The sequence below is a fragment of the Heptranchias perlo genome, chromosome 34 (genome assembly GCF_035084215.1).
Source record: "Heptranchias perlo isolate sHepPer1 chromosome 34, sHepPer1.hap1, whole genome shotgun sequence".
NCBI classification, from domain to species: Eukaryota; Metazoa; Chordata; class Chondrichthyes; order Hexanchiformes; family Hexanchidae; genus Heptranchias; species Heptranchias perlo.
In genome coordinates this window covers 18,790,349-18,817,169 of record NC_090358.1, presented here as the reverse complement: position 1 = coordinate 18,817,169, position 26,821 = coordinate 18,790,349, and positions in this window count along the sequence as shown.

Below are 26,821 nucleotides of genomic sequence, written 5' to 3'. Positions count from 1 at the left end.
GACAGTGTCATTTACATAGGCTGGAACAGACTATTGGCACCTACAAGGACATAACAGTAGTGTCCACTTTAACCCAAGCCAATACACCCCCCCACCCCACACCCTGCCCCTGTAAGGCAGAGCACAATCCTCCAGAAGCCCAAATGGGCCAAAGAGAAAGACGTTATTGTAAACCTCTTTGGCTCCCATCCAGAGAAGGTAATTAATCCCCTCACTCTAGTGAAGTTTGGGGCCTTTAGAAGGACGCAAAGGGACTCATGCCAGGTATCAACAAACATCAGTTCCACTGAGACCTTTCATGGGCATAAAGGGAGGAATTTCCTGGAAAGCTTGTGAATTCCCCCAACACTTCCCCATGACGTGAGCTTTCCCTAATTAGATACCACTCAGAGCCAGCAAAAGTACAGGAGTTCCACCATTCAACCATTCAAACAGATCATGGCTCATCTGCACCTTAACTCCATTTACCCGCCTTTTGTCCCTTTCCCTTGATACCCTTACCTAACAAAAGTCTGTCGATCTCATTCTTGAAAATTCCAATTCATCCTAGCATCCAATGTTTTTGTGAGAAAGTGCTTCCTGATTTTACACTTAAATGCCCTTGCTCTACTTTTAAGATTGTGCCCCCTTATTCTGGATTCCCCCACCAGAAGAAATAGTTTCTCTGTATTTACCTGATCAAATCCCTTTATCATGTTAAATACCTCATTAGATCACCCCTCAATCTACTAAAATGAAGGGAATACAAACCAAGTTTATGCAACCTGCAAAATAATTTGGGTCTGCTGGTACCTTTGTCATAACTTTGCCCCGATAATAGCAATCAGGAGCTGAATTAATGCAGAATTCTGCTTCCATTTGCTACTATAAGTGAGGCACATTAAAAATTGTTTTCTAAAAAAGGCTTTCAAAACTCAGAGGAATAAAGCAGCTAAATAAAATGATTGTTGCAATCCTGATTGCCCTGATTCCTCTCCATCTCCCCACACTGCTCCTGGAGCAGATTTACATCTACTTGCCAGAAATATGGTGTCTCTATATTTGATCAAATTGGCCAGGGTAACAAATGACAAATATATGTCTACTTATTATTTTATATAGTAAAATTTTTATGTCCATCTGAATGTCTGATTGTAGGAATGTTGTGTTCGCCATTGATTTCTGAGTCACTCTTACTAACCACATATCATCAGCCATGTTTTAGGATGGGCCAATCAGATCCAGGAGTCACATTCTAGCGCAAGAACACAGAAAGCAGCCATTACATTCCAACACCAACCCAAAACTTAAGTTAGCGAAGTTAATATAACTAACAACTTAAGTAGAACTGAAATTTTAACCAAGGACGTTGGTGTAGATGTAAACAGTTAAAAATTCCAGTTACATTTTAATGATGTTGTTGCAGGCTCTGTCCAGTTTAGCTGCTAGGCCTACTCAGTTCTAAACAAAAAGCATGTTTTTAAATGTTCTCCATAAGAAGTATCACACCCCAGATTGTCAACCAGTATTTTAAAGACGGCTCGTGTGGCTGGACGGACATTCAGAGTTGATGTGCTGAGGCTGGCTTTTCATAACTTTACATTTAAAGAGATGACCAGTTATTTTCAGGGACCTGATTATGTTGAATGATCTGCTCGGGGGGAAGCGTCTTTGTTGTCTTGATATATTGTGAAAGATAATAAACTTACTGTAAATACAATGAGTACTGTTCGTTTACCTGTTCTTTGTTAAATAAAATGTCTGTTTGGCTTATTTTAAAAAATCCAAACAGAATGAAAAGATATGCAGAAATGTAACCATTAAAATATAAAGTTGCAAGAATATAAAGTAACGCTGATCTGGAAATCAGAACAAAGCAGATGGGCAATCACATGACCACATCCAGCCAATCACATGCAACTAAGCAGCAAGATCCCTGTTACAAGTAACCATGTGGGAGTCCCAGGGGCCATTTGCACTGCATTATTGTTCTACTGACACTTCCTCCCTCTTGATGGTGAAAATGGTTCTCAATATAAATGAGTTCGATAGATTATTTAAATCCACAGAGCCACTTTCAAAAGTAGCTCTGCAATAAACTGAATATAGCATTTTCTTTCACCTTTCTGCTGCTTAAATGGTCTTAAATGGAAAGTGTTAGCACTTGGTGTTGCCCACAATCATTTGATGAACATATGCGACATGGTGATGAAGTTGGGAGAAAGACTTCAAAAATTTGCTTCACAGGACCGCCTACTGGCCAGAGCCTGCGACAACATAGTTGAAATGTAATTGTTTACATACAGGATTTCTGTTCTAAATGTTTCTGTAGGGAATTTTAATGTTAAACATTGACATCACGGAGTGACCAAAAATCGTAGCAACAGGAAGTGTCTGCATACACAAGGTTTTATATATATAACATATTCACAGGCTTATCCTATCCACAGGCTTAAACATCCACTCACTCCGCCATCATCATACCATGGCTGCAGTGTGTACTATCTACAGGATGCACTGCAGCAACTCACCAAGGCTTTTTTGGCAGCCCCACCCAAACCCGTAACTTTCACCACCCAGAGAGACAAGGGCAACAAGTGCATGGGAACGCCATCACCTCCAACTTCCCCTCCAAGTCAGACACCATCCTGACTTGGACATATATCACCGTTCCTTCTTTGTCGCTGGGTCAAAATCCTGGAACTCCCTTCTTGACAGCATTGTGGGAGCACCTTTACCACAGAGAGTGCAGCGGTTCAAGAAGATGGCCCAGCACCACATTCTCAAGGGTAACTAGGGATGGGCAATAAATGCTGGCCTTGCCAGTGATTCCCACATCTCAAGAATGAAGAAAAAATAATGAAGATAAAGCCTACAGATAAGTCAGCCCTTTGTACACAACATTTTAAAAAAGGAATGTCATCCACCAGTCCCATTTTTTTAAAAGACCCATGGTTTACTTGAACAATTTTGGAAGATGTGTTTCAATATGGGAATACCGTACTGATCAGTGAAACTGGTTCGGAGGATTTACCAAGCTTGAGAATGGAGCAGATGCTACTTTCTCAGCAGAGATTAATTTACAGCGCTTCAGTGATCTGTCATTGCAATAGTGAGTTAATAACAGCTCCCTTACACACCGTAACTGATCCAAACCAGTTCCTCAAATGATCTCATTGGGGGTAGTTTTACGAGAACTCACTGGCGCCAGGGAACCTCGGCCACTGGCAACGCACATCAGAAAGTGGCGAGACCTGTACCCGTGATTTGCCAATGTGTGATGCCAGCGGTTTCCCCACCCTGCACTTGGAAAGTTACCCCTGTACCACTAACATCCCCCATCACAATAAATACAAGGCACACATTTAAAAAAATTAAAAAGGAGTCAGATTCCCTTTTTAAAAGGGGTGATCCCGATGAAACTTCCTTTAAAAGAGGTCCTGATGGCGTGATTCCCGCTTCAGTGCATTGGAACATAATCATTTTACCTTAGTCGTGTTTCCAATAAAATGCACGCCTCAGTCCATTTTAGTGTGTCCTTCTATGACAGAGCATGTTGTACAGAACATCCATACATTGTAAGATTTTGCATGAACGATTTCAGTTTTGACATTGCAAATAATATGGCATAAGGCACTTCATTGGGTAAAAACTGATGATTAATAAAGATTATAATTGAAAGAAAGAAAAATTATAATTACAGCAGATTCGGTTACTATAAATCTGAAAAGAATATTTCACAGTTGTAACTACATTAATGCCAGTCTTTTAACCATACTGTGCTCAAAATGCCAGAAGCCACAGGAAACATTCAGTGTCCCTACAACAAATAGAAATAACAGAAGTCAAATTTGCACTTTTTTTGTTCCAATTGAAAAACAACAGAAGAATATTAAGAATTACACCAGCAAAGTATGAAATTTTGTAATTCAGAGAGGATTCCAGTTAAGCTAATTTAAGATGCAGATTAACAAGACATGAGTGAATGGGGAAAGGTCACCGTGTGTGCATGTGTAATGGGGGGGTAATGCCAAAGTAACATAGTACAACACTGCCATCTACAGATAGGATACAAATGTATTAGAAAAATTAAGACTCCCAATGCACTAGGGTAAGAGGGCAGGCATTGTAAAAGAAGAGCAGGAATACATAAGAACATAAGAAACAGGTGCAGGAGTAGGCCATAAGGCCCCTTGAGCCTGCTCTGCCATTCAATCAGATCATGGCTGATCTTTGACCTCAACTCCACTTTCCCGCCCGATCCCCATATCCCATGATTCCTCTAGATTCCAAAAATCTATCCATCTCAGCCTTGAATATATTCAATGACTCAGCATCCAGAAGGGTAGAGAATTCCATAGATTCACAACCCTCTGCGTGAAGAAATTCCTCCTCATCTCAGTTTTGAATGGCCCACCCCGTATCCTGCGATTATGCCCCCTGGTTCTAGACTCCTTAACCAGGGGAAACAATCTCTCAGCATCTACCCTGTCAAACCCCCTCATAATCATATATGTTTCAATGAGATCACCTCTCATTCTTCTAAACTCCAGAGATTATAGGCCCATTCTACTCAACCTCTTTTCACAGGACAACCCTCTCATCCCAGGAATTAATCTAGTGAACCTTCATTGCTCCGCCTCTAAGGCAAGTATATCCTTCCTTAGATAAGGAGACCAAAACTGTACGCAGTACTCCAGGTGAGGTCTCACCAAAGCCCCATACAACTGTAGTAAGACTTCCTTACTCTTGTATTCCAACCCCCTTGCAATAAAGGCCAACACGCCATTTGCTTTCCTAATTGCTTGCTGTACCTGAATACTAACTTTTTGTGTTTTTTGTACAAGGACACCGAAATCTCTCTGAACACCAATATTTAGTAGTTTCTCATCAGTTAAAAAAATTCTGTTTTTCTATTCTTCCTACCAAAGTGAATAACCTCACATTTCCTCATATTATACTCCATCTGCCACCTTCTTGCCCATTCACTTAACCTGTCTATATTCCTTTGCTGTCTCTTTGGGCTCAATTTTCAAATTTAAAAACAGGTGGGTTGGGGGTGGGGGGGCATTGAAAATTGCCACCATTTCAGATCCGTCCCCAACCCGTCTCCAACCCGTCCATTTCCGATTTTCACCGGGCGGGACGAGGTGAGGTGGGGGGGGCGACCAACCCGCTCCCAGGAGGCGGGTCAGGCCTTAAAACCTTTCAAGGAGGCTTCAGGCCTCCATCTTTCACCAATTCTCGATTTCAACCCGGGGGGGCCGGGATTCCTGTACTTTCTGTTTTATGCCTCATGAAAGGAGGCAAAAAGGCCTGAGACTAACAGGTAGGTGTCTAGAAAGGCACTGCTTGTTGGCTCGGAGGAGGAGGAGTGCTTCCCCCAGCCCCAACAAACCAACCTGCACTGACCCCCCCCACAATGATCGCGAACACCCGACCCCCGATTGCAGACCCCCAACCCTCGATCACGGACCCCCAACCCCAAATCGCGGACCACCTAACCCCAACCCCCGACTCCGATTCCCCGACCCCCGATCCCGATCCCCCGACCCCAATCCCAATCCCAATCCCCCGACCCCAATCCTCCCCCTCCGGCCCCAGACCCCAACCCCGATCTTCCCCCTCCAACCCCGACACCCGACCCCCAACCACCGACCATCCCCCTCCAACCCCGACCCCCGACCCCGATCCTCCCCCCCACTCCGATCCTCCCAACTCCAACCCTTCCCCTCATCAATCGGGAACCCCCGATCCCGACACACACACCCCCATGACTGGCCCCTGATCCCATCCTCCATGAATCGTGACCCCTGTGCCAACCTATGCCCACCCATGCCCCGTGCCCCCCATGCTCACCCCCCTCCTCCCATCATCCTTACAAATAAAGACTTACCTGCAGACTTAAATGAACACGTCCTCTCCCCATCTGGTCTCCTGTCCGACTGAGACCAGCCTGTCAATCAGCTGGTCAGTTGGACGGGAAACCAACAAACAAATAAAAGATGTCCTTACGTCAAAATCGTAAGGACGTCCAGGAAATCCGTACTAATGGGTTTCCTGACTGCAATTTGACTCCCCCTCCCCCTTCCCAGCTCCATTTTAAAATCACCCCTTTTGTGTCCTCCTCACAGCTTACTTTCCCACCTAGCTTTGTATCATCAGCAAACTTGAATACATTACACTCGGTGCCTTCATCTAAGTCATTAATATAGATTGTAAATATCTGAGGCCCAAGCACCGATCCTTGTGACACCCCACTAGTTACAGCCTGCCAACCTGAAAATGACCCGTTCATCCCTACTCTCTGTTTTCTGTTTTTTAACCAATCCTCTATCCATGCTAATATATTGCCCCTAACCCCATAGGCCGTTTCCTTGTGTGACAGCTTCTTACGTGGCACCTTATCGAATGCCTTTTGAAATTACAAATATACTACATCCATTGGTTCTCCTTTAACTACCCTGCTAGTTACATCCTCAAAAAACTCTAAGAAATTTGTCAAACAGATTTCCCTTTCATAAAACTATGTTGACTCTGCCTAATCATATTATTATGTTCTAAGTGCCCTGTTACCACTTCCTTAATAATGGATTCCAGCATTTTCCCAACAACCGATGTCAGGCTAACTGGCCTGTAGTTCCCTGTTTTCTCTCTCCCTTTCTCCTTGAATAGCGGGGTAACCTTTGCTACCTTCCAATCCACTGGGACCATTCCAGAATCTAGAGAATTTTGGAAGATCATAACCAATGCATCCACTATCTTTGTAGCCACCTCTTTTAGATCCCTAGGATGTAGGCTCAGGTCCAGGGGATTTGTTGGTTTTTAGTCCCATTAGTTTGTCCAGTACTTTTTCTCGAGTGATATTAATTGTTTTAAGTTCCTCAGTCTCATTTATCCCTTGGTTCCCCATTATTTTTGGTATGCTTTTTGTGTCTTCCACTGTGAAGACAGATACAAAATATTTGTTTAACGCATCTGCCATTTCCTGATTCCCCATTATAATTTCTCCTGTTTCAGCCTCTAAGGGACCAACATTTACTTTTGCTATTCTCTTCCTTTTTACATACTTGCAGAAGCTCATTTTTATATTTCTTGCTAGTTTATTTTCATATTCTATGTGAGGCCAGAAGAATTACACCTGTCCCACTATCTGAAAATTGAATAATTAGTTGTACAATGCAATACTTTGTATGATTCCTATTTTTATCACATCTGTGAAGTGAACAGTGTTGGTTTATTTGCATTGGACCATTTCTGTAACAGGTACATGTAATCCTGCAACAATTTATGTGACACATCCACATGCATAACCAATGGTGATAGCTTTTTAAACTGTTCTCTTTCATGCCAGACATTTCTGCCATTTAATATTTACTATATAATTTCTTGAATATATTATCATTTTAAACGATTGAAATTTTGACTGCTATTTTCTGTTCTTAGAATCATAGAAAATGGGAGCAAGAGTAGGCCATTCGGCCCTTCAGGCCTGCTCTCCCATTTAAAATGATCATGGCTGATCATCTAACTCAGTACCCTGTTCCCGCTTTTTCCCCATTTCCCTTGATCCCTTTAGCATTAAGAAATATATCTATCTCCTTCTTGAATATATTTAATGACTTGGCTCCACTGCCTTCTGTGGTAGAGAATTCCACAGGTTCACTACCTTCTGAGTGAAGATATTTCTCCTCATCTCAGTTCTAAATGGCATATCCCATATCCTGAGACTGTGACCCCATCCATCAGGAATATCCTACCTGCATCTAGTCTGTCTAGTCCTGTTAGAATTTTATATGTTTCGATGAGATCACCTCTCATTCTTCTAAACTCTAGTGAATATAGGTCTAGTCGACCCAATCTCTCCTCATACGTCAGTCCTACCATCCCAAGAATCAGCCTGGTAAACCTTCGTTGCACTCCCTCCATGGCAAGGACATCCTTCCTCAGATAAAGAGACAAAAACTGCACACAATACTCCAGATGTGGTCTCACCAAGGCCCTTTACAACTGCAGTAAGACATCCCTGTTCCTGTACTCAAATCCTCTTGCAATAAAGGCCAACATACCATTCGCCTTCCTAACTGCTTGCTGCACCTGAATGCTCACTTTCAGCGAATGGTGTACAAGGACACCCAGGTCTCATTGAACCTCCCCTTTTCCCAATTTATCACCATTCAGATAATAATCTGTCTTTCTGTTTTTACAACCAAAGTGGATAACCTCACGTTTATCCACACTATACTGCATCTTGCCCACTCACCCAACTTGTCTAAATCACATTGGAGCCTCTTTGCATCCTCCTCACAGCTCACATTCCACCCCAGCTGTGATGCATATACCAGCTATTTGGCCTTCGCTTGAGTATACTGAGCCTATCAAATTACCTCATCACAATCTGTATCACAGAACATATACCAGTCGTCGATCATGCTTTTTCTCCACAGAATAAAGCCACTATCTTATCTCAATCCTTTAAAAAATAATAAACTTGTAAAGTAAGTCAACATGCAGGGTAAAAGGAGAACATTGCCAAAACTTGGTGATTTATAGAGGTGCCAAGGAAGATACAGATAATGCTGCAGCATAAGAAGGCCAAAGACATCTTAAAGGGACCACAGCCCCCCCGGAGACTAGGCCAAGGCATCCACTAAAGACCTCGAACGAGCCCAATGCCTTCAGCAGGTAAGGCATGGTGGACAGTTAGAGGGAGAGCAAGCCTCTACTGGCCTTTTCCTTCCTTTTGAAGCCATTCCCATGGCTACCCTGGGCCTACTGCCATGGTTCACCTGGCGATCCTAGAGAGCAGCGGAAAGGTGAGAGGAAAATTGACCAGGAACCAGGATCTCAGCTCAACACACTACCCCATCCCCCCCACCCCACCCCACGGCATTTGCACACAGTGGGTGGGTAAGCATCATTTGCAATGGTCCCGGCAGGAGTTGGGGGAGGGAAATTGAGGTTGGGGTAGTGAGGCAGCAGTAGGCCTCAGCAACAATTTCACCTCCTTTTCAACCATTAACCCGTCTGATTTCGGGCAAGATAGCAGAGGAAAATTCACCCCATAACTCACTCCTCTTTCTGGCTTATGAGTTATGCAGTTAGAATCACTTTGGTGGCAGCTCTCTGTATTCCAGAGTCAGAATGTGCCTCATCTATAATTAGAAGAAATAAAAATCCAGTTAAAGATGTAATGAATGAAGCAGATCACGTACTGCAGTATCTGACATAGATTGTCGCATAAAAAAACAACAAAGGAATGAGGTGTAATAAGGTATATTAAAAAAATTTGCAAGAGATATCAAAACTAACAGTGAAAGTTTTTGTAAGTAAATTAACTAGTATGGGGGAATGTTGGCCCATTAAGTACAGTTGGAGGTGATACCATGATGGATAATAAGGAAATGGCAGACTTGTTAAATGAGTACTTTATATTCATTTTCACAGTAGAAGAGGACAAAATATAAGTCAATGGGAGGAACATATTGGATTAATACAAGTTCAAAAAATGGTAATGGGGAAAATAGTGGGACTTAGAGAAATCTCCAGGACCTGATGGTTTCCATTCTAAGGTATTAAAAGAAACAGGTGGGGAAAGCACAGTGGCATTCGTCAAAAGGTAGTCGTTGGAAGGTTTATTCCACACTTTGGTTGTTTTTCTTTCTGTCCCTACAATGTTATTTCTCTGTTAGCTGGCTTTATTTTCAATTTACACAGCATTAGTGTAGCTATACCCAGCATCCAATTGCTGGCTACTTAAAATATTCAGTAGTGTTTACTCATCACCACTTTGGCAGAAAACCTTAAAGTCTGATTGATCAGCTGTCTTTTAAGTAAATGTTCATATAATTATATATGAACTATATTTCATGCAGTTATTTCTCAATATCAAGATAACCTGGAGTTAACCCTCAATATTTATTACATAGAGTTAACCCTCAATATCTGTCATTATGCATGACTGTGAGAATAACTTTTTTCATTTAGTATTTAAACTGTACACAAGAGTTCAAATACTAAGTACAGCACATCAAAGTGTTAATGCTCTGCAATCAATAATCCATGAAACAGATGGACAGTAATCTTTCTAATGCACACTTATCTAGTGCTTTCTCACTGTAAGTAATTGTAACACAAAGACTGGAGATTAAACACCATATTCAGCAGACTGCATGCAGATACTGTAGTTCAAACCACTTGCCTTGAGCTTTGTAATGCATTAAACACGACAGTTTCAATTCCACACCAAAATAAAGCATTTCTTTTAATTTCACAAGGAATGCTATAAACCAAGGAATGGGCTGTTGTTTCAGCTTTCCTTTTAAGTTTTTCCTGACAATAACTTGTGCCTTATGGTAACATTGGCAATGTAAACAAATGGTGCTTGAAGAATGGTGTGTAATCAATATTTGGAAGATTGACTATTAAATGCATCTCAAAGGCACTGGTACATCCTGAGGTCTTCAAGCCCTAATAGCTTTTTGTTGGCAAAAGGATTGGAAGACTTTATCCTCATCAGTTTACTCAGAACTACAATTGCACCATTCCATTACACTTAAAAAGGCCAAAGAATAAGTGAACTGATTAAAATGAAGGCTTGCAAAACAACATAAAAAAGCATCTTGTGTTTATCTTGCATTGTGTTACTACAGAACGATTAAACAAATGCTGCTATGTACAAGAATATATTTATGTTTTCCTTTGGAAGATTTCATCTTTTCTGCCAAGTCATCAATCTAATCAGTGGGCTTACCCAATGATCCCAGCCATACAAAGTCAGATAAAGGAGGGTAATCCACTACAGAGGATTTTCTATCTAGAAATCTGCTCGTCAAAACTACCAGCTTCTTTAAGCTTCATTGAAACTATTCAAACAATCTCAGGATTTAGTGACTGTGATATAGTCTGTGCTATTTCCTAGTTTAGCTTCTTTCTACGAATAATCTAATTCTATTAAAGCAACTGACCCATTCACTGATCTTGTCTTATACTCGTTAAGTTCGCTGTTGTTGACGAGAAACGACAGGACCCGCTGAACTAGGGCTAGGCTCGGAATTAGTTGCAATGATTGGATCATTTTAAGGAGAGTGCAACAGTGTCATTACTGCATGTTATAATATCCAAATTATTTTACAAACTGCAATATTCCTCACAAATCAAAACCGATAACAACATGTGAAGAGGGAAGGAAATGGCCATCATCTCTTGTAAAGATTAATTTCGCTTAGCAATGGGAACTTTTTAAATGCTAAGTTTTAGTTTTGAAACATGTTGTATGTCCCTAATGTGTCTTTATCCAGCGGTATTATGCCCTCATATTCAAAGAGGCATGAGGATAGAGAGTGCAAGAATGGAAATGCCTTGCTGGTGTAGTAGGGGGTCTTCTTTAAGGCAAAGGTAAATTGTCAGTGCAGCAGATGGACCCCTCCTTACGCCTGAAATGTATTATCAGGGCAAAAGTGGCATAGCCATTCAGTGCAATTAAGGAGATTGTCTCATTCTCTTGCATTGTTATCTTTCAGAATCGCTTTGAGAACAGTTATCCTACTGTCTTCCTCTTTTAACTGAACACCTCTACAGTCTGCTTCTAAGTAAAGGTAGAGACATATATAATCTGTTTTGCACATATATATAAGCAAAATCAATGCTCTATCAATATCAACCTTCCCCAATATGGATTGTATATTAAAATGTATGCAAATTAACTACAACTTTGCATACATTCCTAAGTAGGGTTTGCAATCCAGATGCTTATTGTGATATCACAATTTAATCCCAGGATTTTTAGCAGGGATTCGGATTGCAATCAGAATCTCTGTCTCTCGCCGTCTCTTCCTTTAATGCTTTAAGCTTCTTGTTTCATTACCAAACAGAAATGCTATAGCTCCTTACAATATTGGGTTAGTACAATCTTCAATGACCTGAGTGTTTTACTTCTGAAGCCTGTGGTGCATATAGTGCTGCTCTTGTACCTGTTCACACTCAACTCGGGCCTTCAAACTCCGATTCTCCCATCTCCTCTCTGTCACTCACCAGCTGTTCTCTCTAAGGACACCTTTCTATTGCCTCTCTCTCTCTCTCACTTTCAATCCCTCAATAACTCTTTGGTTCTGGCTCCTCTGCTTCTTTCTCCTACTCTTTCACCTGCTGCTCTCTTTTTCTGACTCACACAGACAGCACCGTTCCTAGGGAATAGGTGAATTTTGTTCTCACTTGTCAGCAATCCTGAAATCCTGTGGTTTTTAGGCTATGAATCAAGGGATTTCAAGGTCACTAAAATGCCAGCTACCCAAAGGTGCTAAGATATGGGATTCTGGGATTGCATACCCTATTCATAAGAAAGCAAAGTACATCAAACTAAAACGCAGTCCCATCTTTGATCACTGCCATACAAATAGTCAGACAGCTGGAATTCAAAACTCTGCAAAGAGATCAAGATCAGAATAACTTCATTGATGTCCTGAAAGCTATATCCAGGCTAAAAGGTTGTAACCTCCACCCGCTGATAAATGCAACTGGTACCTCACCATGGTATCTGACTGTATGAGCATTTTGCATTGTTGGAAAGAACATTTTCACACATTCTTCAGCTTATTCTCCAGTGTTGCCAAAGAAGCAATAGACAAGATCAAACAAAGACCAGTAAGAAGAAACCTAGATGAACCATCTGCTATTGCCAAACACAAACACATGACAAACAAAAAGTAGTTCAGTACCAGATTGCAGGAGGATTTCTGTAGAAGGTCTTTGAAATGCTTATGAACTGACTGCAGAAGCTGCTAAGCAAGTTTGACTATCCTGATAAGATCACTGACATAATCAGGTGAGGCCAGGATGATTATACGTCTGATACATTCCTCATAATAAATGGTATGAGGCAAAGCTCTGAACTCGCCCCAAGCATTTTCAGGCCATTTCTTGCAACTACACTGGATGATGACACAATAAAGTTGATCACAGCCATCAACATACAATTTCAGGCACGTGGCGGCATTCTCAAACTCAATGGAATAAGGGTCAATATAAAGTTAAAGCAACATGTCAGTCATGAACCTTTATTCACTGATGACTGCCCTGTACTCGGAAGCCTGATCAGCTTCGTATTATGGGCTGAAAAAAAATCAAAGTTATGCACTTTATTACCCCAGGGTTAACCTTTCAATGAACCCAAGATTATGATGGTGACATAAACCTAATTGCTGTGAACAACTTTACATGCAAAGGCAGCATACTGAAGTTTCATGCACAGTTGAACCAGGAACTTAACAGCTACATTAAAAAGGCCAATACAGCATAAGGCCACCTGTACAATTGTGTTTGGAACCAACATGGCCTGAAGCAAAGGACAAAGTCATGGATACACAGCCGCTGCCCCTGTGGGCCATTTATATTGTCCAAATATCAGATGAATGACCTCCCCAAGCCTATACTACACCTGTCTGAAATGTTCCAAGGATAACCTGAAGAAATTAGAAACCTAGGGAGATTTAGCCAAAGTCTGTAAGTCTGCCATGAAGTATGTGCCAAATACTTTGAAGCCAACTGAGTGTTAACGCAGAAGAAAAGTCAAGCAGCAACAGTTGGCAAATGTACAACAATGGAAGTGTGATACATGTGACCATTAATGTGTGTCACACATTGGACTATGTAGTCAATCCCACAAATACTACAATGAATCTTTCCTATAACTGTATGTCAAGGTGACATCCATTATTATTCATTTATTAATTAATGTTGTTAAGTGCCTATTACGGTAAAACTGAGTCACACGTAGAATAAGTTGCTTAATGGGAAGCATCGTATGGTCAGCAAAATATTCTCTTTATTAAAGTATTCACTTAAAAATATGTTACATTTCCCAGACAGTAACAACCACGTCCTTTAACTGCACAAGAACTAAAGTCATCAATGAAGGAAAGACAAGAAGCAATACTTTATAACAACTTGCATTTATATATGGACTTTAACATAGTAAAATATCCAAAATGTACAAAGTACTTCCCATCTGTGTGAGCTTTTAAAAAGTGATACAAGAGTCCCGCCTCTCATCTTTGTTTTATTAATTTATTTTGCTTGCCTTGGACTCTTTCCATTTCGGATCCTTATTCGCTTCCTGAGCTGCTGCAGTAATGTGCATCACAGGGAATGACCCGCATGGATCCGAGAGCAGCTCCATTTATTTTAGGGTAATACTTTGTTAAACGGAAAGGAGAGAAAAGGACTTGCATCCATGTAGCACCTTTCATGACCTCAGGACATCCCAAAGTGCTTTACAGCCAATGAAGTACTTTTGAAGTGTAGTCACTGTTGTAATGTAGAGAAACGCAGCAACCAATTTGCACACAGCAAAGTCCCACAAACAGCAATGTGATAATGACCAGATAATCCGTTTTCTTTAGTAATGTTGGTTGAGGGGTAAGTACTGGCCAGGATAATTGTTAGGAAAGTATTCCTGCTAGACTTTGTTTTATCATCTTATCTGCAACAGGACTTTAGCATTAGGTAATAAAAATGTGTAAAACTGATCCATTACTCCACTGCCCTCCTTAGGGTTGGATCTAATAAGTCAAAATAGCTCCTAAAGTAACTCAGGCAATAATTCATCTGCTTATTCAAAAGCTAATCAGCACTCCACAGAGGCGCTCAATTACTTTAACTACAGGCAAAGAATGTGCGTATTGTTTTTCTTCAAAATATTCAGCACATAAGTCATACCATCATGCTGGAATCTACAAACCTGGGAGTGCAGGTTATGCATAGGAACAATAATAGGATCAATTGTAAGGCTGGTTAATAACTGTTTGATTTCATGTGTAACATTAAGAAGTAGAGGAGCTGTGTCTTTAAATCAACCACTGTGATTTGATTTAAACTCAAGTCTGCATTACCGAGGAATGGCTGCTACAAGAGCTCATTTTACACAGTCAACAGTATCATCAGGGTAAGTGACTTTTCAAACAAAGTATCAGATCAGTGTTTTGAACACATACACATTTTACACTTTTCATTGTCTAACAATGGGAGCATGTAAAATACAACTGACTTTGGGCATCTAAATTGACACTCCCATTGTTCTGAAGGTACTGATGCATGCCACCCTCACAACCAATTACTCAACAAGTTAAAAGCTACTTTTATATTAGTGTCACTGGGGTGTTTGAGCTGCCAATTCCCAAAGCACGGGTATCGTTTGGTAGCAGCAATCACACGCAAAGTTACCCCCGGTCCTCCAATTCTGGTCTCTTGTATATCCCTGATTTCCTTCACCCCCACCATTGGTGGCCATGCCTTCAGCTGCATAGGCCCTAAGCTCTGGAATTCCCTCCCTAAACCTCTCTTACCTCTCTACCTCTCTCTCCTCCTTTACGATGCTCCTGAAAACCTACTTCTTTGACCAAGCCTGTCCTAATATCCCCTTTTGTGTCTCAGTGTCAAATTTTGTCTGATAACGTCCCTGTGAAGCATCTTGGAACATTTTTACTATGTTAAAGGGGTCATATAAATGCGAGACGTTGTTGTTGTTGTTGTTTGCCGAATCTGGGAAGTTCCGGTTAAAAGTGAGTCTTTCCATTGGTCAGATTTAGAGAGTTTACATCGGGATTGCCACCAGCTGAACAAAATCCACACATCAGGAACCAGCAGTGCGAACGCCCCAGTGACACTGATATAAAAAGATTCCAGCCTAACGGCTCACAAAACAACATCTCACACCATACTTGTAAAACAGCCATTTTAGAAAGTTGCTTTTCAAAAAAGCAACAGAAACCATGTTTAAAAATGGCTTGTTACTTTTGTAGATTTGCTCTCCTGTTTGGTAAAGCTGTCATGAGAAGAGTGGAAAAAACATGGCCACTGTCAGCTTGGTCACCCGAGTCCTACTAATCCGTGCTGGCTGCCTGGGTTCTGCTGCTCCTCAATTAATACAACTATCTTAATGCTTTGCAAATATTAGCATTTGGACACTGAATGTATGTCTTTTCTTTGTCTGCTAACCCATCCTGGATTCAGGCCTCCACTAAAATAGTGGACAAAGGAATTGTGTAAGAATGCATTAAACATTCACACACTAATGATCACACAGTGTAATTCTGAGAGCCAAATGCTGTATTAAACCAGCCTAACAATCCACACTAAAGTTGCCACCTCTTGCCAAGCTCAAAATTGAATATAGGACAGGCTTAGGGTGGAACGAGGACAGGGCAAGAATTAAGAAAACAAAAATGTTAGGAATTGGATTAAAACAGTTTATATCAACTATTATTTGCCCCCAACATTTTATTGGTGTAGCGAATGCATTTATTCCAATGCTTTCTCTCTCCCTCCCTCTAGGGCTTCCGAGCTTCTGTCAGCTCTTTACTTAGATGTTGCAGATTTAGGGGTGGTATCTCTGATTCTTTATTATTGTTCAGTATTATATTTTAATACTTAATTTTTGTATTAGTTTCTATATGTATTTGGAAGCCTTCTCCCAGGTTCCCAGTTAAAGTGCAAGGTTTTTACTTAACTCTTTTCCTCTCTGTACAAGTTTTATGGAGCCAATAATGCAGTGCTCAGTGATTGTACTACTGCAGCACATCGGGCACTCACAGCCCATATTACTTAGCACTGAGGGCTGCTCAGCACCCATTGTCCATTGTACTTCATAATGCAATCCAGAATCCAGAAGGATGTTTGCCCACAATGGGAGTATCAGCCCCTGTGCTCGCTGGCCTACATTGGCTCCTCTAACTCTGGCCTCTTGTGCATCCCCCACTTCCTGCGCCCCACCATTGGCAGCCGTGCCTTCAGCCATCTAGGCCAGAAGCTCTGGAATTGCCTTCCCAAACCTCTTCGCCTCTCCAACCCGCTCTCTCCTCCTTTAAGATGCTGTTTAAAAACGACCCGTTTGACCAAGCATTTGGTCACTTGTCCAAATTTCTCCTTCTTTGGCTTGGTGTCAATTTTTGTCTGATTACTCTCCTGTGAAGCACCTTGGGACGTTTTACTATGTTAAAGGCGCTATATAAATGCAAGTTGCTGTTAATTGTTTTGAATTGTCTCAGTGCAGATTACTGAAGCAGCTAGATGTGCTGCAGCCATTCTGCCGTCTACAATCTGTTTTCAGTGTACTCCAGAAACCTAAATCTGATTTGAATTATTCTTGTGTTTAATTTCTGGAAAATTGCTGAATGAAAATATCTTATTTTCATAGTAAACATTACCAGATGAATGCTACAAAATGCTCTGGTTTTAATTTCAGTTTTAATCAGGTGTGTACGTCACTAATTGACATGTGGGTTGCACTCAAATAGCTAATGGCTCAATTAACAAAGTTCAATGTGAAAGGGCACTAGGTCACAATATCCTCTCCATCAGAGATCAATTGTCATGCAGTCAGCTTTGGATGACTAAGTCCATCAACATTTATAAGAGAAATTGCAGTGTTAGTGCATTTAACCACGGGTCAGCTGCATGGTTAAAAATATTGCTGACCTATGGCTATCGGAGGTCAGCAGTGTTCGTTTTTCAAACAAAGAATAAAGTAATTCTGTCAAGTGCAATGAACTTTGCAAACATTGGTCAAAGTGATGAAAAGGAAGCGGACTAACATCGAGAGATTCTAAATATCTCTCAGCTCATGGATTTACTTCCAAATTAACCCTGGGGTTTACTGGCAGCTAGAAGATGGCATGTTAGATAATAAACCTTAAAGATACACTACAAAAGTTGCGTTCTAGGGCACAGTTACGTAAATTCCAATATAATTTCCCGAAAAATAAATGGATTTGAATTGAGAACATAAGGGTCTATTTTCCACAATAGTTACAAATGGTGGGGAAATGTTGCAGTGCAGGTTTCACACCTGACAGAGTGATGCACATCCAACTGCAAAAAATCTTATGGGGTGAGACCTAATTATGTTCTCCAAGGAGGAACTTGCTGAGAAAGCACAGTCCTTTGAGTGACAGATTGGCTCAATGATCACATTCACACCTCTGAGTCAGAGGTTGTGGATTAATGCCCCACTATGGACTTGAGCGCGTTATCTAGGCTGACAGTTCAGTGTAGAACTGAAGGAATGCTCCATTGTCAACGTGCCATCTCTTGGCTGAGACATTAAACCAAGGCCCTTTATGTCGGCTTAGGTGGATGTTAAAGATCCAATGACACTACTTGAAGTACGGGGAGGTCCTTGACATTCCTCCCTCAACCAATACCAACAAAACCAGATTATCTGATCATTTATTAATTTCCCATTTGTGGACCTTGCTATGTGCAAATTGTTGCATTTGCCTACATAACAACAGAGAATATACTTCAACAATCTAATCCATTGGCTGCGAAGAGCTTTGGGATGTCCTAATGTGCTATATAAATGTAAGTTATTTTTCTCAATTTATAAAAAGGGGTCTATTTAAAGCAGAGAACCATTTCATATTGTTGACATCATTTAAGGTCTTCAATTTTCTCAGTTATCTTAACAATTTAGTCACTCAATAATTTACAGGATTAGTTGTTCTTATAGTTTATGATAATTTGGAGAAAACAGATCTCCTATTCCCATTTGTTGAGAAATGACAGCATAATTGTTGGTACCAGTCAAGTATAAACAATGGAGCTATTACAAACTCCCACACTTTCCTCTCACATTTATTTGGGCTCCTGAAGCAGAGTTGCATCTGTCTAACACAATGCCTGATGTGAAGCGAGAGATTCACATCAAATTAGTATAATGACTGATGCCAACCTTAACCAACAGGTTAAGGCTGAAAGCCAATAGTCGACAGGCCAGTTAATTCAGTACCTCCTGGCAGATAATCTGATTTGGGACATCTCTCAGTAAAAACAACCCCGGGGCCTGCATGTGCCACAGCTCAGTCAGAACAGCCCAAGATGAATTGGCGAAATTGCAACAATAGTTTCTGACTATCACGCTAAATCCTTGAAACATATGCTGATATTGCTTTTATTTTGTTTTATAGATATTATACACGGGGCTTACTAAAGTGTTTTTATTTATTTTAATATTACAGAGCTTATATTGGTGAAGGATTTTAGTTGAAGAGGTGCCTTGAGCAAGAACCTCAGTGCAGACAGCCAGAGGAACTGGCAGTCTGGCTGAGATGCCACTGGAGATGACTAGCTGCCACAATGTTTGATATCTTAGCTGATGTGATATGAAGTCCCGTGACTAGATTGTTGTCTTAATTTTTCAGACTGACATTATGGTATGGGGTTTCATATATATTATTAGTACAAGCTGTAAAAATACACCGAGCGAGCCTCCCACCTATGTGTTTAAAGTGTGCGTGCCTCTCTCTTTCTCTGTAGATATATACATGTGCACTATATCTGTAGTGTATCCACATCAAGTTAAACATTTTTATGATGTCAAACATGGGAAGTCACTGCACAAGAGCCACTAGGAAGCAACAGCGTTCATTTTTACAATAGGTTCTAAATCTATCATTGTTAAAAAGGATATATTTGTATATTATACATGCTGGGTGATTAATGAAGTATTGGGTTCGGTGTCAGATGATACTGCATTTTTCAAACACTATCTGCTAGTGCCCAGTATTGTCTATCTCTGTCTGTACTTACATCATATGCAAGGGGAGTCCAGCAATGGTATATTATTGATAGTATATGAATGTAAGGTTCAGTCTGAACTATTTTAGAACTTTCATATGCCACCAGTTACTTTCAGACTGGTGATGGATTAATGTCAGGGATAGGACTGCTTTGTAACTGAAACTTAAAACTAAACAAGTAAATAAACCATGATTCCTCATTCACCTGCTTGTGCTGGTTTATAACTGTGGTTTGGATTTAAAATCTTATCCACGGTTATCCATGCTCCCCTTATATTCAAGGGAATGCAAGCTACAGTTCGTCTGAAGTGACATAAAATTTAAATTAAAAGTGACCAGAGGTTCAGAGCACCAGTGTGATCCAAATTAATTAAAAGGCCAACCTAAGAATTTTTTTTTAATCATAATTGTACAGTATGGAGAGAATACACGAGTAATAGTTATATATAAACCGCACACCACTCATCACTGAGCCTACTGTTGGCTCCTTTTAAAGAGGATCAATGTATATGGTAAAAGAAAGACTTCATTTATATAGCGCCTTTCACAACCTCAGGTCATCCCAAAGTGCTTTACAGCCAATTAAGTATTTTTGAAGTGTAGTCACTGTTGTAATGCAGCCAATTTGAGCACAGCAAGGTCCCACAAACAGCAATATGATAATGACCAGATAATCTGCTTTAGTTGAGGGATAAATATTGGCCAGGACACTGGGAAGAACTCCCCTGCTCTTGTTCAAAAAGTTTCATGACCACGACAGGGCAGACAGGGCCTCAGTGTAACATCTCATCTGAAAGATGACACCTGCGACAGTGCAGCACTCCTTCAGTACTGCACTGGGAGTGTCAGCCTAGACTTTGTGCTCAAGTCTCTTGAGTGGGGTTTGACCCACAACCTTCTGATTCTGAGGCAAAAGTGCTACTCACTGAGCCACAGATAACACCAACCACGTGCTAAGTCTAATCACTTGATGGGCAACCAGGTCGGACAGCAGGAACCAGGCAGGCAGGCAGGCGGCTATCACATCTTCCCACAGCATTCCTCCCTCCTGCCAGTGAAACTGCTCCATGGTATAAACGTAGTGGTGTCAACAGAGGGAGAAGCTCCATGAGCTCAGAGTTGCACTCAAAAGACATTCTGCAGCAACTAAGTAAACTAGCAGGTCAATCAGGTCTAAAACTATTCCTCAATCAGTCCGTTACTCTGAAACCAAACACAGCTGTTCAACTAAAACACTAAAGCACTTCAAACTTTAAAAATACATAATTAAATTGAAGTAATTGTTATCAGATCATCTATCTCCCAATATCTATCTCTCCATAGTGTATTCAGACCATCTCCTTTATCTTCTTCATGAAGAACTGGTTCACCCATATACATGTGCAACAAGTTTAAGCCTGAACTATTTTAGAGCTTTCTGACTGGTGAAGTGTCAGAGAGAGAATTGCTTTGTAATTGAAATTTAAACCTAAACAAGTAAATAAACCATGGTTCGCTGTCACATATCACATGACTGGGATAATTCACTCACCTGTTGCACCTTCTGGGAATGATAAGGTCTTTCCACCCTTTCAGTTTTACTCTGCCAGTCAATTATTACCCCCACTTATGCTATGTACTTTAATAAAATCTGTGAGGGATGGGTGTAGGTCTTTCGTGGCAGTGAAAATAAAGATATTGCATTCATGTATAAATATCTTTCTGTTATTAAAGGAAGAACTTGATTGTCAGGTGAACCAGGTTTTAGGATAAATTTTCTGAAAAAAGCAGGTTATGGGAAAGGTTAGTTAGCAGAGGTTAAGGATACAGTTGTTTCAGTTGTGAGGAAGACCACAAGAATGGGTTCAAAAATTATTAGTTTTTCACATTTGAAAAACAATTCTCTATTAGTGTGACATTGTGAACCAATTTTCTCCACTTAGACCCTCTTTTATGAATGATAAAATTCCACTGGCACTGGTCCTCACTACACCACCCAAGTGACCATTCTTCCGACAGTGGGCATGGATGGGTATTTGACAGTGAGGCCATCACATCCTTGCCTAATTGTTCTCACTCTTTCATACACATACATCCTTCCCCACTCCTCTAACTCAGGGATACAGAGGCTAACTGCACTACTACTCTGGCTGAAATTGGCTAACTGAGAGCAGACTAGGAATTGAACCTTGGACCTTTCTGGTTATGGATGCCTCATACTGCACAATGTATTTACTCACTAAGCCAAGGAGAGGGTTATAATCTGGCTTTTAAAAGTTACTTAAACTTAATTAGGCCCACTTTAAATATCATTAAGGTAATCTATTTTCCGATAGACCCTGCCTCTAATCAAGTCAAGTACACTCAATTCAATTTATGAAATTGACTTGACATTGACAGGCATTTCATTGGAAGAAAAGTCCTACCATTTAAATGTATTAAAACCTCATAAAAAGAGGAAACAAATAACAAAGAAGATCTTAAATATATTTCATTTGTGATGCTTCTTAAGGATAGGGTATGGAAGGGTATAAAAATATTTCTGCACAGTAAATCTAGCAATAGCATCCTGATATGTTAGCACTATACTATATTGCACACATATAATTAATAACAATGGGCAGCTGCCTGTACTATGGTAGGACTGGGATAGGAAGGTTGTTTGAAGGATGAGACTGCACACAGCAGGCAGCCCCATTGCTAATCCTGTTCCTAAATCAACAGCGGCCTTATTACGGAATGTGGAGCTTGAGTGGGGTCATTCACAAGGGCATTTGGATTCTTTCAGGCTGCCACAAATGCACAGAAGCCATGAAGAAGCCTTCGGGATAGTAAAGACAGAGATGCAGGTGGATCGGTTTACATGGCGCCTTTCTGTGGTGAGGATGTCGACCTCAGGCCAGTGGATTTTGAATAGGTGGTGGGTGGCAAACTGGAATTTTTAAAATGTGTGATTACCTGTGAATTATTTTACAGATTAACCCTTTGCCGCGAATAAAGACATTTGTTTCAAATGATTTTGTTTTTATAATGAGTGAAATCATATCCCATCTAAGAAGATGACAACTTAACAGTGACAGTAAATTCTGGTTATACTTTTCCAAGTAAGTAAGTCCCACAACTGACTAATGCTGCTGGTGGGGGTTAGATCTCTGAGCCTTGAGTGTTTTGATTGCCTCAAATTTCAAATTTATAAAACAGCAACAAATCTCAACTGAACAAGTGAGGAATATACCAATCAACACCAGACACAAAAACTAGAATAAAAAACTACAAAGGACATATGAAAATAAACAATCAATAATGACCAATCAACAAAAGCTACCAATAAAATTCAATTGCTCAATCTTTTCGCCCACTATCTTGGTTTCTGACTAAGCTAAGATACTTAATACTGGAAATAAGGTTTGTAACATGATGAAGCCATGAAAAATGAAATATTTTTCAAAAAATTATTAAACTTATTTATATGGTAGCATTTTATGCTTTTAAAATGAATCCAAAAATTATATATTAGTTGATCACACGTGACATCACTCACAAGGTAGCCTGTGATCTGGACCACAGTTCAGATGCTTAGTATTGTCTCATCTCCAGTCAAGTAATGGTACACAGTGAGGTGAAAGTGCTCGGTCTTCTGCACTCAGGAACCCGGGGAAGCAGTAAAACCAAAGTCCCAGGAAATTAAGATAGGGACAGAGGCTGAACCAAATGTTCCAGATATAAAAATACAAAAAAAAATTATTGTAATTTTTTAATGTTTTTCTTAGGTTCAAAACTTTATATTTGTGACTCTCTTCTGAGCTCAATGACAAACCAAGATGGCGACTGAAACAATCTTCAAGAAATATTTTCATTGGTAGCTGTTTCCTGATTGTTGATTTGACATTGATAATTGTCATTTCTGCTTCCTGCTCATTGTTTGGCACCTTCTGTCCGTGTGTTCAGTTGTGAATTGTTGACGTTTTATGAAAATGATATTTCAGCCAATTAGGTGCAACATGATGACCACTTTAAAAAGTGACGCTTTAAAACATGAATACATGCTGAGCACAAGGTTTCAATGTATAGAAATAAAATAGCAACGCACTTAATGTGTGTTCATCATATGTGCAGTGCCCTCACTGGGTCATATTTCCAGGAACCGATCGTAAAATACTTCACTGTCATTGAGCACATCTCTTACAAACTTCTTTCTAAATGTTCTCAGTGGCCACATACACTCTGGCCTCAGTACATCCCCTCACAACAGCATAACCTCTGATTCACTGTGAATATTACCACAGGATATTCTGCGTTATATTTATATATCAAAGGTTTGAGACACATCTGCCACACTTTAGGCATCATACCTTTTCACACATGCAGATTTCTATTTCCGCCAGCAAAGAAAACCAATTAAAATACCAAGATCCAACATTACAAGCCACATTATTTAATCCTGACCACTTACATTCCACAGATGACCGTTCCATGATTTCAACAGTACGGCAACCATAATGTTCTTGGAGCATTTGATCACCTAACTCTATATATAAACATTTTTGTAACCTTCACATATATAAAACCTTCAATCTCATTTTAACCAGATATTTATTGTGATGTTTTTTAACCAGCAAGTTGTTTTAGTGAGATTCCATTTCACTACAGCGTGGAAGGCAATATTCTAATCTTCAGTCTTGCTCAAGTCTAAAGAAAGAAAGAACTTGCATTTCCAAAGCATCGTTCATGAACTCAGGATGTCCCAAGGCGCTTTACAGTCAATTAAGTACTTTTGAAGTGTAGTCACTGTTGTAATGTAGGAAACACGGCAGCTAATTTGCGCACAGCAAGCTCCCACAAACAGCAATGTGATAATGACCAGATCATCTGTTTTAATGATATTGATCGAGGGATAAATATTGGCCAGGACACCGGGGAGAACTCCCCTACTCTTCTTCAAAATAGGATCTTTTACTTAGAGCAGACGGAGCCTCGGTTTAACGAGTCTAGTTGATTTTAGTTTTGCACTCACAGTCGAAGTTAAATAACTTGTTTACATCCATATTACACATGGCTCTCAGCATTTAAATTCCTCAATTGCATTCCCTTACCACAGAACGCAAATCTGAAAGACTGATTTCCAATTATGCCCTCGGGTTAAAAGAGTAAACAAGATGTTCAATGATGTTATTTCATTGAGTCAGACCGATCAACAAACTGAAGGAAAGAAAGACTTGCACTTATATTTTCAAATTTTGCTTATACATTTTCCTTTCCCGTTTCCAGATTTTGATAGTCACTGCTTTCAAATTTCTGATGAATATTAATGGAAAACTTCCATTTATTTTGTGCCTTATCACATCTCTGAGACTTCCCAAGATGCCTTCATACACTATGAATAACACGGTGACTGGACTGTTGTTATTTAGGCAAATGCACCAACCATTCTGTGCACAGAAAGATCCCACAAACAGCAATGACATGAATGACCAATTAACCTATTTTTAATAGAGCTGATTGAGGGGGGCCATGTTGGTCAGGATACCAGGAGAATTCCCTGCTCTTCTTTGAACAGTGCGATGGCTTGTTTAAAGTGCACCTAAATTACTGGAACAGGCAGACAAGAGGCTGCGATGCCTCCAGTGGTCAATTAACCTGCCAACAATCTCAAGGTTCAAACATTAACAGTGGATATTTAAGCAAGGTGAAACTATGCCTTCAAGGGAGATGACCTAACTGAACAAGTAAACTCATCCAACTCTGCTATGGGGCAACATTATAATAATAATAAAGATTCTCCTAGCATTTCAGTGACTTTATTATTGCAGTATTACCGTTTGTTTCAGCTTCATGGTGTGTGAACTGAAAACTTACAGCCAACGCAGAGAGACAATCAACCCCTTGAACCTACCCGCAGTCTATGGGTTAACACCAGGATTTGAATTGTCACAGCAGATATAAAGCATTCACTTTTACGTAAAGCAAATCCTTGGCAAATTGATTGCTAGGTAGATGTTTCTGATGGTATTGTGTTAAATCTGGTCTTTTAATTCTCTAAATACTCTATGGAATGTACTTCCAGTTTTACAATGAATGTTAGAAATGAGCTAGTAACTAACATGGTTTAATACTGCCCTCCTGTGGTCAGTTATGATTACTGCAACTTTTTCTTCCTAACTCTCACAACCATTCAGTAAGGGGCCAGCAATGCACACCTGGACAGCTAGATGCTGGTAACTTTCATCATGGGCACAGAGGTCTAAAGCGTACGGTGTAATGTGCATCAGAAGCATTTCCATTGCATATATTACAATCGGGAAGGCAATTTCAGATCCATTATTCTTGAGTATTTCTTAACATCTTTTTGTTTAGATGCCATTCTATTCAGTTTGATCAGCTTGATACTTTTGGCAGGTACAGATAGACAAACTGAGCGATGCCTTTGAACTTTGTTGTAAGTACCAGATTACGTTTGTGGACAAACATTCCATGTAATTCACAACCTGTGAATAGCTTTTAATCAAATGTATTTGAGAGATACCATTTTTTGACATCCTTTGTTCCAACATATCTTCAAAGGATTTTAAATAGCACATCTGTGGCTGACTTTTTCTCAGTCAGCAGTCAGTCTGGTTAGGCAATGGTAGCATTTCACCACATAATAAGAAAACAGCCGTGTTTCAAAAATCAATTTTATATTAAAAATTAGCACAGGAGAAGCATCTTTGTTGTTTTGACATTTTGAGAATAATAATAAGTTGTAATTACTGTAAACATACTGTGTGTATTGAATACTGTTCATCTGCTTGTTTAATGTTAAATAAATTTGTCTGTTGGTTTATAGCCCAAGACTTGCTCTGATACAGCGTACCACCTACCAAAGTTGCAGACATTATGTAGTGGAGTGTGGTATAATTCCAGTAAGCTGGAGTACAGCAGCAAGGGTTCTCAATGGACCCCTGAAACATGTTATATTTACCTAGATATTGGACAGACAAAGGCATATTTTGCTTTGTTTTGGTGTGAAAGATGTGAGGAGTTATTACAGTGCATTCCGCGTTACATTGCTGACACTGCACCATGTGCTATATTGTAGCATGCATATCATGGGCCTAGATTTAATTTGAGTTGTAAAGCAGTGGGCAGCATTACCATGCTTTTCTTCCTCAGACCAAAGAATTTCTTCCTCATCTGCTGCCATCTGTCCTCATGACCTAGAAGATGGGAGACATAGCAACCATCTCTTGCCATATATGTACATTTGTTCACATAGAGTGGATTCCCCTCTCCCCTGTCTGCCTTCCTTT